This window comes from Pithys albifrons, chromosome Z (genome assembly GCF_047495875.1).
Source record: "Pithys albifrons albifrons isolate INPA30051 chromosome Z, PitAlb_v1, whole genome shotgun sequence".
NCBI lineage: Eukaryota > Metazoa > Chordata > Aves > Passeriformes > Thamnophilidae > Pithys > Pithys albifrons.
Window position 1 is genome coordinate 67,433,913 of NC_092497.1, and position 16,690 is coordinate 67,450,602.

At 35.7% G+C, this 16,690-nt stretch overlaps 1 long non-coding RNA gene across 1 annotated transcript in view; it reads right to left on the reverse strand.

The window, feature by feature from the left end:
• Positions 1-352: 352 nt before the first annotated feature.
• Positions 353-16,690, reverse strand: part of LOC139684323 (uncharacterized) — a 33,342-nt gene continuing 17,004 nt past the window's right edge. Inside the window, exon 3 of the long non-coding RNA XR_011699904.1 lies at positions 353-401. This is a non-coding gene — a long non-coding RNA (uncharacterized lncRNA). The remainder of the gene's footprint in view (positions 402-16,690) is intronic.

The window sequence follows — 16,690 nt, forward strand, 5'->3', positions numbered from 1 at the left end:
AGGTGAAGTTAGATCATATATTGGCTCTTTTTGAATCTATGTTTTGCCTCTCCAATCACTTAGATAAAAGACATGTGTCCTCTGTAAAAGAGATTGCTCTATCTAAACTTATTTTTCATGTCCCACTTTCTTGGTGTCTTAGGAGGTCTATGAAAAGCTGCTTCAACTTTCAGGTCTGCTTGTCTTCACAGGGTTTCCTGTTTATATTGTAGTTGTACTTATGCACAGGGATCCATTTTAAAAACAGCACAGATACAGTGGACTGACTATAAAAAGTGTGGATAACTATGTATTTTGTATAAGGACTTTAAAAATATCTTGATACCTAAGTTCCATTGGTTTCATATGGTGATAGAGACGAATAAATCATCAGAACTTTTGTGTCTTAATGGCGAGGAAGCCTAAAATGTAGACAAGTGAAAAATGCACAAGTGTAAGTGAATAGAAAAACATTTTAGAAAAACATTTTAGAATTACTACTTCCTTTTCTCTCACACTTCTCTTCCCTCTAAATTGATTTCTTTATTCCATTTGTTAATGTAAGTAATGCATTGCACACACACTACACCATATTGATTAGCAGAATCCAATGGAAGGAGGAGGTGCAAAAATCAAATGCAGATTCTAGAAGTAGAATCCAATGCAAGGAACACAGCTACACTGTAGCAAACTTGCATATGAATTTAGACACTAAATTCATGTAATTTTAAAATTAAAATGAAATCTGAACATAAATATTGAGTAATTAAATCAATGGAATCAGTTAAAACATCCACTAACTGCCTTAACAGGGAGAATCACAACTGCAAAGTTGATCATAGAATGATTTCTTTACAAATTGCAATTCACAAATGTTTTTCAATGGTTTGCATGCTACACTTTTAAAAAATATTTTTTTCTGATCTGTCTTTGGAAAAAAGACAACAGCATATACAATTTGTTACATATAAATACATAAATCAGTTTATTCTGTATGTTAAATCTATACCATTTAGCACCTGTGTTTCATCCCAGTTTAGTCTTTTCATTTTCCCTACTTGGTACGAAGAGAAATCTTTCTGTCAACACACTGTATTTGCCTCTATAGTAAAAGATCTAACTGTTGTAAAACAGAAAGAAAATAAACACTAAGTGAACAATATGGTCCAAAATCTGAGAAGGATGAAAGCAAAAAATGTCAATCTAAGTGTCATCTCCCAGTAGAATACATGAGAAAGCAGTACAAATAGGGAGAAGGATTAATTCAGCCTGTACCTTGCAGAGGTATTCTGGCTTCATCCAATTAATTATAATTCAATATTACACACACAATAAGATTTCCCAATCTCTTAACATTGTTTTTGCTTTCTTTAAATATATTGAAACTTTGAAGATATTTAATTCCCAAATTATGAGAAAAAAATTAGCATTGAATTCTGTTTAATTTTTTTGCACGTGTGTGCTTTCAGAAACTAAGACTTTTCTCTCTGCAATTGCAGAAACTTTACCCATGCAGACAAGAATTTTTTCTGCTCTCCAAGCTACAGAATGGAAAAAAGGAGAAAGCAGTGTCAGAGAGAAACAGCTATCTACTGACCATGTTTTGGTCTCTGTACATATGTCTTATTTTTAACTTTGGTGTTCCCTCACCACCAAAGACAGTCATTTTAAGACATCTAGTGTTCTGAACTTCATAAACTCAGGACATATTATTTATCTGAGTGCATATTCAGTGAAGTGCTTGATTATAAACATCCAGATTAGATTATAGATTCAATAAAACTAAAATGTTCTATCCACTATATCATCTTTTTCACAGTTATCATTTCAGGAAGGGCTGGACAGGACAGATTTGTCAAAAATACAATCTATTTAGTAGATATTTGTTAAAGAATATTCTTTCACAAGTTAAAGCAGTGAAATTAAAATGCATATACATATGAAAACTGCCAGCTTAAAATCAGTGGTCTGGATTTCTATGCAATTTTGTTCCCTTAAAAAGTGATTCAGTATAGATTTATTCCATGCGTTCTTTACAGTTACATTTTGAAAGTTTAAAGTTACAGTTTAAAACAATCAGTTCTTGCAAAACTAACTGCTTTTAAGGCATAATTTCCTTGGGTTTTTTCCTGAATATCTAAAGACTTTTTTTTTTCTTGGAACTGAATTCTGTATCTCTTTCTTACAGTCCATAAAAAGCATATGAGGATTTAATATCAGTATTAGCACTATAAGATACTTCCAAAGCATGCCAAATACTTTACCATTCCCCCCCCCCCCCAATTCTTACACTAACATTTTTACTTGTATTGTCTACCTCATATTTAAAACAAAAATGGAAATGTTATCTATGAAACTCTTTTTCAAATGATCTAGATACCAGATTGCCTATTAAAACTTTTGATTTGCGTATAAGTCAGTTTTCAAAATCCAGCTACCTTCTTATTTATGCACTAAATAGGATTTGTTCTAGGAACAGTCTTGTCATGCATAAAACTGGAAATACAGTGGTTATTAATATTTACTAATTATATTATAAGAGAAAAGACTAATAGCAAATCAATTTAGTGTAGAAATTATGGCAAATGGACTGTTCACCTGATGTCAAGATACATCAACTTATAAGAAACATAAGATTTCAGAAGATGCTTTATAGATTCCCTAACTGGTGGCCATTCAAATCAATAAGATATCAACCCAGTGGTCAGTATTACCTTTACCTCCAGGCTGGCTAAAGTCAAAATAAAGCATAAATGCCTTAAAAGGTAAATAAACACAGTACAGAATTATCTCCTCCATTTAACAGATTTAGAAACTCTGACAAGGAGACAGAAAATAACTTTCCTATGTCAATTGGTAGACCATTTTCCATAACAAGAGTTAAAAGCCATCTCAGGGAAATTTCTGTCTGGTACATTACATAGTCACATAATACTGCACCATCAAAGAAGAAAGGCCTATTTCCAAAGCATTTGTTGTAGCTAGCATTCTGGGAACAATAATTTTCCTCTTTAGCTATCTTTTAGAAATAAATATCCAACCCAAATGCAAAGTTCAGCTTCTGCTTCTACAGATGTTAGTAGTCTTTGAGTGCTGACGCACACACTTTGCTCATTATAAATTAAACAAGGGAGGCAGTTTTCTACCTGAAGAAGCATGTCTGTCAAATGTGTGGTTAGTATGGTGTTTTTCATAAAATTCTGCTACGGATGGCTAACATCCTGATTAATGAGTTTTAAGAACAAGTTTGCAATTTTGAAGGATAAGAACTCTTTCTAATTTAGCAATCAAAAAATTGTAAAGATTTTTGCTCCTCCAAATATATGCAAATTTATTTAGAGTTGGTTTATAAATATATTAATAAATGAAAACTGCTACAGAAGGTAGTCTAGCATCAAATTAAATATATTTCATGATCCACTCTCTCAAAATGTATTGTCGTTTATACACATAATGCATGCAAATATAATAGCACATAAATGACAGTCTGAAAGTCCCATGCAAAACTGAAAGTCTGTTTCTTTGATGAGTTAAAATAATCTTGAACTATTTATAAAAAAATACTGTTTGATAATATTACGATATTATGCAATTGTTCTATCAGTTATATTTTTTCTTTAAAAAAACAAACCAAAACAAAAAGTGTTTGACTATCTATATGAAATTATCAGCAAAGACTATTTTAGTGCAACTTGGAGGACCAGTAACAGAAAACAAGTCTGGAAGCAATTCTTCCTAGGACAGTAGTAACTATGTAATCCATGTTTGAGGGGTTTGGTTGGTTGGTAGGTTTTGGTTGGTTTTGGTTTTGTTTTGTCTTTTTGTTTGTTTGCATGGTTGCATTTTGACTTTGTTTTTTGGTTTTTTTTGCTAATGGTCTTAAATTACGAAGATTCCACAGCCAGACCAATGGTAGGTTTTGGTTGCTTTGGGGTTTTTTTGTCTTTTTGTTTTTTTGTATGGTTGCATTTTGACTTTGTTTTTTGGTTTTTTTGCTACCGGTCTTAAATTACAAAGATTCCACAGCCAGCCCAATGTATATTTATAACTAAAATTATATTTATGTTCCAATATAAATCTCACATATAATCTTATTACTTCTTCTAGCCACCATGGACAGGAAAATCAGATTATTCTTTTTGGAGCAGGCTACCAGTTTTTGGAGAGTGTTATCAGTTCTTAAACAGCCCTTTTTCTAAGAAAACATAACTCCAAGTGTTTCATTCTTTTCACAGAATCATAGAATATGCTGAGTTGGAAGACACCCACAAGGATCATTAAGTTCAAACCTTAGCTCTGCACAGGACCAAGAGTCACACCATGTGCCTGACAGTCCTTCTTCAACTCTTGTCAGGACTGGTGCTGTGAACACTTCCCCCGGGAAGCCTGTTACCAATCGCCCTCTGGGTGAAGAACCTTTTTCTAATATCTAACCTAACCCTCTTCTGAAACAACTTCAGGCCATTCCTTCAGGTCCTGTCACTGGTCACCACAGAGAAGAAGTCAGTGCCTGCCCTTCCTTTTCCTCTCCTGAGAAAGTTGTAGACTGCTATGAGGTCTCCCCTCATTCTCTTCTCCCAGCTGAACAGACCAAGTGCCCTCAGCCATTCCTCATACAGCTTCCCCTCAAGACCCTTCACAATCTTCATTACCCCCCTTTGAACACCGTCTAAGAGCTTAATATCTTTCTTATATTGTGGTGCCCAAAATGGCACACAATATCCAAGGTCGGTTGCCCCAGTGCAGAGCAGAACAGGACAATCCCCTCCCTCAACCGGCTGGTGATGCTGTGCCTGCTGTCCCGCAGGACATGATTGGCCCTCTTGGCTGCCAGGGCACTGCTGACTCATTTTCAACTTGCCATCCATCAGGACCCATAGGTCCCTTTCCATGGCACTGCTTTCCAGCATCTCATTCCCCAGTCTCTCCGTAGGTCTGGGGTTGCCCCATCCCAGCTTCTGAATCTGGCAGTTTCCCTCATTGCACTTCATATGGTTGGTGATTGCCCAGTCCTCTAATTTGTCAAGATCTCTCTGCAGGGCCTCCCTGCCTTCAAGGGAGTCAAAAGCTCCTTACAGTTCAGTGTCAACTGCAAATTTGCTCAGTATCCCTTCAGTCCTGTGTCCAAATCATTCATGAAGATGGTGAAGAGCACAGGGCCCAAGACGGAGCCCTGTGGAACCCCACTAGTGACAGGGCTCCAGTCTGATGTTATACCTTTCACTGTTTCCCTCTGTGTTCTGCCCATGCTCACCTACTGCATGATGTGTTTATCCAGCTGTGTGCTGGACATATTGTCCAAAGGGATTCTGTGAGAGACAGTATTTCAGCTTTATTGGAGTCCAGAAAGTTTACATCAACTGGCTTCCTTTGATCAAATAGGGTTACGTAGTTAAAATCAGGTTTTAAAAGGAAATCACATTTGATAAGCAGGACTTTGCTTTCATGAAGCCATGCTGGCTGTGACCAATGACTCTGTTTCTTGCAGGTGTTTTTCAATACCTCCCAGAATAATCCATCTCATAACTTTACCAGCACTGAAGTCCGACTGATAGGCCTGTAGTTTCCAGGGTTGTCCTTGCAGTTTTTGAAATTTGGGACAACATTGCCCAGCTTCCAGTCAGTTGGAACCTCTCCAGATTCCCAAGATCTCTCAAAAATCATCAAGAGTAGTTTTGTGTTGACATCAGTCAGCTCTTTGAGGATTCTCAAATGAATCTCTTCAGGCCCCATAGATTTGTAGGGATCCAGCTGGAGCAGCAGATCCTTACACACTTTCAGGGTCAACTGAGAGTTGATCAATCTCCCCATATTTCTGGCCAGTTTCAATTCCATTTAAGCTTTGGCTGCATGAGTTTTCTCCCTACTGTGGCAAGCAGCATCTGTGAATTCTTTCCATGGCACTTGACGTTGTTTCCACTGAGCATACACCTTCCTCTTTTGCCTAATTTCCAAGAGAAGATTCACATTTCTGCCAAGTTGGCCTTCTGCCTCACCTGCTTGACCTCTGACATTTGGGAATTCCTTTTCCTGTGACTTTAGGAGGTGATGTTTAAAAAAGTTACCAGCACTTAGGGACCCCAGCAAAAAAACATTTCCCGGGGACCTAGATTATTAATTCCCTGAGCAGCGTGAAGTCTGCTCTCTTAATGTCCAGAGTTGAGTTTTTGCTGGCACTTTCCCCCCTGTCAACAGAGATTTTAAACTCATCAAAGCCGTGGTCACTCACAAGATCTGCTCTGTTGACAAGCAGCAGATCAAGGAGAGCATCTTTCTTAGTTGTCACCCTTAGGACCTGTTGCATGCAGTTGTCATCCAGCATTTTCAGGAATTTTATGGCCTGGGTTCTACAAGTTGTGTGATGCCCTCAGTTAATTTCTGACAAGTTAAAGTCCCCCGCAAGGACAAAGGCAGTTGACTTGGAAGTGGCACATAGCTCCTCAAAGAATAATTTGTTGGCATCACCATCCTGGTTGACAGGTCTATAGTAGACTCCTACTATGACATCTGGATTATTTGTTTGGCCCTTGATTCTTACCCAGGGGCTCTCAACTGTGCCATTGTCAGCTGTAAACTCCATATATTCTAATGCTTCTATTACACACAGTGTCATCCCTCCACCACTCCAGTCACAGTTCTCATCCCACCAGATTTCACTGGAACCAATAATGTCAAATCTCTGGGACTGGGCCAAAGCTTCAAGATCCTCTTGTTTGCTACTCGCACTGCATATATTAGTGTAGAAACATTTCAGGTGTGGTACATTGTAGCCAAAACCTCACAAATCAGATTAAGGGCTCTCATTAATGCTTGTTTCTTCAAGTTTTGGTCTACCATCCTATCACTCATCACTGGTGAGCCTGGTTTTGTTCCTTTGCCCATTGCAAACTAGTTTAAAGCTCTGTCAATCAGCCCCACTAGTGCCTGCATTAGAGCAGTTTCCCCTCTGAGACAGGTGCTTCATGTCAGGTGTCAGTAGACCAGGTGTTGAGTAGATCATCCCAAGTTAAAAAAATACAAAATTTTTCCAGTTACATCAACCTTGGAGCCACTCAAGGACCTGAGGGGTCAGCCTATTTTTATCAATATTATTCTTTTTTGCTGGAAGGATCAAGGAAATCACTACCTGTGCTCCTGACCCTTCAACTAATCATCCCAGGGTCATGAAGTCTTTTGATAAACCCTTGGACTTCTCTTTGCTATTTCATTGCTGTGAGTTGGAATAACCAATAGGGGATAGTAATCAGAGAGCCTTACTAGACTGGAGAGTTTTCCAGTAATGTACTTTATCTGAGTACCCAGAAGAAAGCAGACTTCCCTGTGAGTTGGGTCAGATCTGCAAATACGGCCCTCCATCGCCCTTAGAAGGGAGTCTCATATTGCAACTATTCTTCTTTTCCTCCTGATAAAGGAGGCCTTAATGCATGGTACAGGTAGTGTTATTTTAGGAGGCCCCTCTACCCCAGAAGGACCTTTGCTCACCTCTTTAGTTGTCTGGTCTTCTAGTTTCAGAGCCTCCTACCTGTTGTAGAAAATGCCAGTCCCACTTGTCAAATTCTGAGGAGGAACATTCCTTTTCATATGTGCAGTGACCAGCTACTAGCCTTTATCTTCAACAGACCTTTGAATAACAGTCCTCTGGCTAATTATCCTGTAGGACTCTGATTTCTCCTACTTCTCCACTACAATGAAGGCTCAAGACTCCTGAGAACCCTGAGATCATAATCAGTCTCTCTCTTGCTCATTTGCTGGAATACTATGAAGCCTGGTAACTTTCCCATAGTTTCTTCACCTGGTGACACAGCTTGTCAAACATGACACACCTTCTGCAAAATAAGTGTTTGTCTGCCCCAGCCTCATGAAGAGGCATCTGGCACCCCGGTCATCTGTGACCTGGAGAGCTGCATCTGTCGCCAGCAGGTCTGTCTGTCTGGAGGACTTTGACATGGCTAGTTCAGTGACTGCTGCCGCTACATGGGATTGAGCTTTACAGAGACTCAACACCATAATTAAGGAAGCTTAAACTAATTTGCTGATAAGTCTGGGGCTGAAAGGTCTCTTTGCTCTTCCTTACCAGCTACTGGGTCTGCTGCATCTATTGGCTGCTCCTGGGTGGTCAGAGAGTAGCCCTTCCTGCTCATCCCGAATGCACAAATTGTTGTTCAAACTGTTATGACACCCTCACTGCTGTGCCATGTCCCTGTTTGGCCACTCTTGTTCATTGTACACTTAAATGTCCCTGGCAATGCCCTCTCCTCTCCCAATTGGCTGCCAAGGATATTTATCCATTAAGTGTTCCAAAGTTTTCTGGAGTTATAATAATCTTCATCTTGTGCTCCTCTAGGCTTTTCACACATCTCTCCTTTTTCCCAAACGTCAATTTCCAGAGCTTATGTCAGTACTTCATCTATCAACAGGTATTCCTTACTATGTATTTCTAGAGCTTTTAATTTCTAAATGTGATTTTTTAAATTTTATTTATGCTAAAGCACAATATTACGTAGACTAAATTCAACATTTGTGTTTTTCAGTTGAACTGGCAAAATGCCAACTACCCAACAGAGTCAGAGACTCCGGCCCCCAAGGGAAAGGGAGGGAGAAGGGAAAAAAACTGGGAAACTAAAACTTAAAAAGGCAAACCTTTTATATTTACACAGCAAAAGGAAAATTAAAAGGTAAAACTACAATATAATGCATATATAAAAGGGTAAATAGAAACAATAACTCCACACCAAGTTACCCACCCAATATACAGATTCCACCACTCCAGCCCATAAAACACTCCAAAATACATCTCCCATGAGGCATCCAGCAAGAGAGGAGAAAAACTAACAATAGTATGTTTACTTTCCTGAATCAAATCAGCAGCGAAAGTAGCGATGAGCGACAGTGAGGCCTGGCTCCCCAGAACAACACACACATCCTTCCCAGTCAAGTATCCATGAAGAAAAGAGACAAGCACCCCCCCTCCACCGTATTTATACTGAGATGACATCAGAATATGGTATGGAATACCATTGGCCAGTAGAATTCAGTGTCAGCTGACCTGACCCAGCTCAAGTCAGCTGATAATCCAAGGCCTGCTCTAAAAATCAAAGCCTAAATTTAGGCCTACTCTAAACCCAAGACACTTTGCTACAGTATTCATAAACATGTAAAACATGTAAAAACCTTTTTTCTCTATTTTTAGTTAAGATTGCTTGATCTATAGCAACTTCACATGACATACCACTTGATAGTAAGCCACTAATAGCTATTCTCTTTTAAAGTTATGTAAGAACATTTTCATCTTTCTTATGAAACTTTCACTTAAATTACATCATGCTTTCTAATTCAACTTGTATAAACATTATACAAGACAATGGTGAAAGCCTTAGAACAGTATTGATACTGACACATACCTGCTTCTTTCTCTGAAAGTTTTGTTAGTCTGCTTTAGAAGGAAATTCAGTCATTTTGATATGATATGCTTGGAATACATTTAAGTTGGCCATTTTTATTCTACTTGTTTTCCTCCAGATATGCAAATACAGTTTGTTTTATTTTCTGTCCCAGTGTTTTTCTGAAAACCAAAGTTGTTGCTTGTTCATAATTCTTCTACTACTCCTTTTAAAAACGTGACAATACATTCATAATTTTTCAGTCTTCTGGAACCTGATCTGTTGTCTCCATGTTCTCAAAGATAGGTGTTAATGAATGCATGAATATGTGAAATATTTGAAAAAGCCTATTGTTTTCCAAGTAGTCTCAAACTGTTCCCTATCCATTGTACTCTGAGCTGACAATCTAATGTGACAATCCCTGCAGTGGACTTTTAGGAAAACAAAGATATTCAGCGATTCTTCTCTCTCATCTCTGTGTTAATAGGTTTGTGATTCCTTAGAGAATTAATTAATATTCTACTTACTTTTTCTCTTACTACTAATGTATTTACAGTTTATTTTTTGCTCATTAAGTTATTAGTATGATTTTAAGCTGGGCTAATCTGATAGCTAGTTTTTATTTACCAAATCGTACAAATGAAGAGCCTGAAAACTTCGAATAATTGTATCAACAGAAAATATTAAACCACTCTAAGAGGAAATCACTATTAAGAGAACATTTCAAGACTGAGGAGAAGATGGTGGATTAAGGGGTTTTCTTCAATTTCGAGGAAGTTTCTGCATCAGGCACTGAAAATAAATCTGGTGAAGAATCATAGTAGAATGAAAATGAAAGTACTTGTAAACAAGTATTTTTAAGAATTTACTGCTCACAGTTGGAGATTAATTTCTCTTTTTCCACTTTTCCAAAACTGAAAATCACCTTGTCTCATCCTTGGGAATAGCCCCTTACCCTATTTTGGACTAGGAACAAAGTCTTTGGAAATGTAGAATAGCAAGGATGCATATGAAGGAAAATAATAATATATATTGTGAGACAACAGATAATTCTTAAGCATAACAAATAATATTGTCTTTTTTTCCATAAATAGAGAAAATTTACAATTTGATAATATTGACCAATACAACAAGACACTCATTGACAAAACCATTGATTTTCCTGGAAGAGCAGTGGTAGTTGAAATTGCATGCCAGCTACACACTTTATTACAATAAAAAAAAAATTGTTCACATCTATTTTTTGCCTTGCAAAAATGCCAACTAAAATCTTAATGGCAGTTAATTTGAATGATATTTGTGAACAATTTTTTCTAGTCATGTAAATTAGAAAATTGTTTATTTTCATGGTGAGGAAAGTATGCAGAGTCATAATAATGTTTTTAATAAATTGTTGTGATTGAAAAAACCCCAAAACCTTCAAATAGTTCTTTTATACTTTTTTGTGACGCTATTATGCTGTGTTTACTGATTACACAGAAAATGAAGCATCAGGTTTCAGTTAAAAAGCCGTGTGTTAAAAAACGATTATTTTTCTAGTATCATATAGAAAAAGTGAGTTAATATATTAAATATTTTAAAAACATATTTCAATGTGTATATTTCATTATTTCCTAGGGTCTTAAATTCTTAACATATTATAATTGCAAATCAAAAATTTTAAATATCCTAGAATGAATCTTGCTTTATGCACCTGCAAACATTTTTTGTCATGTACCAAGTGAGCTTTATTAAACTAGCACACACTGATTATTTCAATACAGAAAATTACTTGATGCTTCCTAGGAAGTTTAATAATAGTCTGTGTAAAGAGAGAAATAAGACAAACGACCACTTAAAGGCCTGAGGTCTCAGCAGTGTCTCTTCCATTTGGTTGACAAATGTGATAAAGCAACATGAAAAAATATCATAATATATTAAGGCTTCAAATTAGAATTCAAAGGTACAGGTTGAATAACAGTCTTTAGCACTAGCTCAATATAAATAGCTCAACTTTTCAGTTGAAAAGATAGTACTTTAGAAATATGTAAAGTATAGTAATAGTTCAACATTTACAGAAGGAAACAGAAATGTGAATGGGAAAATACTCAATGTGATTTTGTAATTATATGTTAATTGATGTGTCAATCATTTCTTATCAAGACAGAGGCAAGGATTATTTAATGCTTGTAAAGTCAAAACTGCTTGAAATCAACTCAGTCATCATTCAAAAGTGTCAGATACCACTATCCCTGTAAATTTGTTTAAAATCAATTTTTTGTTCCTTCCTCTGTAAGTTAATAATATTTTCAGCATTTTGATATAACGAGAAAAAATTCTATCTGCATTCTTATTATTACAGTACTGAACTAGGCTTTAAAGTATGTCTAAGTGATTTTTTTATTTCTGAATGCTTTAAAATTCATTTGGAAATGCTGGAAAACATTTTTTTTGTGACACCTCAGTATATCAATGTAAAAAAATATTTCAGTTGGAAAATGTAAAAAACCCAAACGCATTAATATGATACATTTTACTTATGGTCATACCTTTTAATTAAATCACATTGAAAAAGCTTATCTAAACTTACTTAACTTTGAGATACCACAGAATGAGTTCTCTTAATTAAGCGGAAGATCAAAGAAAGAACAAAATTGCACTGGTTAGTAAATTACTTAAAAGTTATTTTGAATAATAATGGTAGCTAATAATCAATTTAATTGTGTTAGAGGCAGCACCTCACTGATAATAAAGCTAGGGCATCTAGTTAACATGTCCTCCATAAGTTGGATCTACATTTGAGATTGATATTTTTCAGTTCTCAACACAAATTTGCAGTATAGAGACTTGTGGGTAAAAGCTAAACTTAAACTTATGCATAAAAAGAAGCTTTCATTTAAAGAAGAAAAGGAAGGAAGAAGAGGAAAACCAAATAAAAAACAAAAGACTTCCAAGTTATAAACAGAGATATGTTATCTGTAAACAGAGATCCACTATCTTTAACTTGATTATATTCCCAAAGTAGTGTCATTATTGACCATTTTCTTTGAAAAATATGTGGTTTATACTGAACTGATGTTCAAATGTAAGCACCATACTCTTCTGTTTCATTCAAGTTTCAAAAGTATTTTAAGACTTATGTAAGAAATTTTTCTCTTTTTTTTTTTTTTTTTTTGGAACCACCAATACAGCTAGGAAAATAAAGTTTTGGTTTAGATCAGAATGGTAAACGTAATCCCATTTTATTCTTTTATATCTTGCACAATATGAAGAGGCACTTGCATGATCATTCCAGGCCAAAGGATACCAAGGTTATATTTAGGATTCCGCTTTGTAAAGAGGTGAGGGATATTTAGAATCTCTTTTTATTTCCATGTTGAATGTTGAGCCTGGCTGTATGTCATGGAAATAAATTACTTCTGAAAAGAACAGAGACTTCACAACCAAAATGTATGCACCAGTCACTTCTCACAAACCATTTCTTGATAGCCCTCTAGAAACAGAGCAGCCAAGGCTGCATCCAAGGCTGCTTCCTTGAGTAATGGCACAAGAGAATTCTTTCACCTACCTCTATGAGGATAAGTCAGCATGACCTCTAGTTTACGGGTGAACGTGAAAACTCTGATTACAGGCATGTTGTACCCATTTTTCTTCTTGCTTTGGAATTCATGGGTCCTGACTTAGGTGGCTGATATATGGGGGCATTCATACCCTCTGTCGTGTTTCACAGGTTGAGACAGTGGGAGTGCAAAGAGTATGATAGACCTTAGCATATACTTCAGATTCACTTCTAATGTGCTTGTCATCTCTTCAGTCTGAGTACCTCAGCTGCTAAATGTTATTCAGACTGAGTCAAATTATGATAATATGTTTCCTGCATTCATTCCCAAGACTTTTGACTACCCTATCACCTGTCTGCTCCAGAGCAATCACAAATGTGCCCACATCTGTTTGAAAGCACACTGGGTATACACCTCATTCCAAAGAATCCCTTCAGGGTTTGGAGACCAATTCAACCTTTCTATATACTTGTTTAGGATTCTTCCATGTGTCATATGAATTTCTGTCTCACTGTGAATCATGCAAAATAAGTTTAAAGAAATAGAGTTAATATATATTAAGAGCACACAGTCCTTATGTAAATCAGTGGTACAAGAAATTCTACCATGAATATTAAATTTATTGCTTTGCATTACATCCAAGAAAACCTTCCTACATAACACAACTTAATATGAGTCAGGGTAGTGGACGCCCTTTGCATGTATTTTGGAGTACTTTGGGGTTTGTTGTTGGTTTGGTTTTTTTATTGTTTGGGGGTTTTTTGTTTTGGTTTGTGTTTTTTGGGGTTGGTTTGTATTTTTGAGTGTGGGTTTAGTTTGGTTTTTTTAACAGTATATTAATGTACAGGGTATCTAAAATTGAATATAACAACAAAGAAAATAATTGGGAATTTCAACAAGAATGAATGGTCTTAAGAATACCATTTTTAGTATCTAATGAATTATAAGAAAATTTGTCTTGAAAGTTTGTTTTTTTCTGAACTCATAAGCACAGGCTTCAAATGTCGATGATGGAGAAGAAATTACAATGGAGGAAAAGTTTGATTTGTATTTTGAGTGCATTATTATTTACCTTTCAGGTTCTCATAATGGATGAAAATTGAATGGCAGGCAGTAAATTGCACATTTCTTAACTCAGGCCACTTTTAATTCCATAAAGGGGGTTCTTTACCACAGAATAAATTAATATTCTGTCACGTTGTTACAAATCTTATTCAGTCTTTCAATATCGCACTTCCTACTTGCTTCACTCATAAAATAATGTCAATCCTCCTGAAATATCTACTGAAGGGGAAACTTCCACCTTGGGAAACTACTATGTCTTTCATAACCCTTATAGGAACTCTAGATGTAATGCTGATTGACGTGAAAATGATTTACTGTTTTTTACAACGGGTTAATTTCCCAGAATCTACATGGCTTTTGCCTCTTCTACTTCTTTACTGACCACTAAAATATAATTGATCTTCTGCCTCCAAATTCCTGCTGCTTCATGAGCTCTGTTACAATTCAACATAATCTATTTCCCGCTGATGTTGAAAAACATAATAAGGTCACAGCAGGAAAGTTTTAGCTTCATTAAAACATTATTATTATAAAAAATAAAATGATCTAAAGTAAATTGGTTCTGTCCTTGTGGTACAGTTTACATATATCCACATTAATCTGAGCATATAAAGCAGCGATAAATTTACTAGCCCTCTTACATTACAAATGATTCTCCTTATCCTTCATTTCACCATGGGAACCTCTAGTGGCAGATGAAGATGACAATACTTCATTTTCCAGGTGATATCTACCTTTGTTGCATAAAAAGATATTAAACGTCCCTGAAAGAACACAAAAAAATGTTAAATAAAAATGTTTATCTCTGTCTTTAAATTGTTTTGATTTTGCCTGTGCCTAGCTAATGTACTTAACAGAATTATTTAAAAGAAATGAGCAAGCATGGAAATTAATTTTGACTTGATCAGACTTTCATTTATCATCAAAACCTATAAGAAAAGGACTGAATAAAGATTTAAGATAGAGAAACAGTGATTGTTCAATTAATCTAGTTTAACTGATACTAAAATCTGACAGAATGAATTACAAGTTGCAGGCAGGAAGGCTTATCAATTCATTACTATTTTCAAGGTTCTCACTTCTCTTTCCTTTGCCTTCAGCTGCTGGCAAAGGATGGGCTTTTGGAGTTCAATTTTTCAGTTTATTTTTGACTGATTTTAATTATATTCGATGACCTGCTTCTGCACCAGGAAAGTTATTGGAATTGCACAGCATTTTCCCGTTATAATGATGGTTCCCTTGATGTCTATTCATTATTAACTGCTTTTCAAAAGTGCTTCTCTCAACTCTCATTTTATAAATATTTAAATATCTGTAAATTTCTATAACACAAATATCTGGGCACTAGCGATAGGAATTCTATTGCCCATTTAATATATTTTACATAGTAATATGATTTTTAAATAAAGTTATACATTATAATGTTAATTTGGAAAGTGTTGTCCATAAATTATTTTACTTGTGTCAGCAAAAATTGTACTCATATTTCAAAGCAGCAGTAATCAATGAATTAGTCAGTAGTTTGTGAACTATTGTTTATGTGACTATGTTTTTCACACATCTTAATTATTCAGAGAAACAGAAAAATAAGTAAATAATACAAAACAATGCTTATGATCTCTGCACTACAAGTGGTGTTACTTGGATTAACTTCAATGCCTTTTGAAACAGATTTCCATTTTTAAAATGCAAAGTTATCAGGAAAAAGAAGGTAAAGAAAAGCAAAGGTTTTTTCATTACCAGCACTAAAGTGAAACAAGACATAACTTTCAGTTAAGTCTGCTGAAGAACCCCCAAAATTCTTGCAATAGACAAGACTTAGTGTTTAATGGGTGAGCTACTTGCCCCATCTTCCATGGGTAGTGAGCCCTAAAAAACATAATAGTCTTCTAAACATTAAGGAAAATTAGCACATCCTTTCTCAGTTAACAAGTTCTTTGCTCTACAATGAGTCACACTGGCTTTAGTGAAAAGTCTCAGAGGAGAAATGCATTCAGTATGAGTACTATGGGCAAAATGTGGTACAGTACTATTCAGCAGTAAACCAATTTTACCTATTGAATACACAAAGGAGGAAAAAGGTAGGTTGCCGTGTGATTCTAGAAGCTTAAATTATTGTAGAATGTTTTTCTCTAGAAAACATTTTTGTTATATTGTAAATTGGCCATCTCTTTGGCAAAAATTCTGTCTTCCTACTTACTGCTACTATCTTCCTAACTGCTTTAGCATTGCATATTGGTTTTGTTGTTGTTTTCTTTCAAATGGGCTTCTCTCTGCTGAAATTTATACTGTGTCCAGTTTTAGGGATTTCCTGCTCGTGCAAGTTCCTCACTTAGTATTTTTACTCATTTAAAAGAAGAGTTTCTTTATACCTTTAATAGAACTAGACAGTAATCACACCTAAAATGCAGAAATTCTTGTTAGTTAGACCTATGCTTCACATAATCAAAGTATGTGTGCATGCAGGCCTTCTACAATCATACTTATAGGGCCTTTATGTTTAACAACCATTAAAAAGAATTGAAAATACTCCAGAAAAAGTAAATTTAAAGTGCACCTAATTACTCTACAGACATCCACAAATCAAATGGTCAAAGTTTGGTTGAGACTAACTTAACATGTTCCTTGAAGTAAGTCTACACTGGATGCATTCACGTGGCAAGTGACAATGAAAAGAACAGAAATTCTCCTGAATAACAGTTGAAAAAGGTAGTAATATAGTTACAT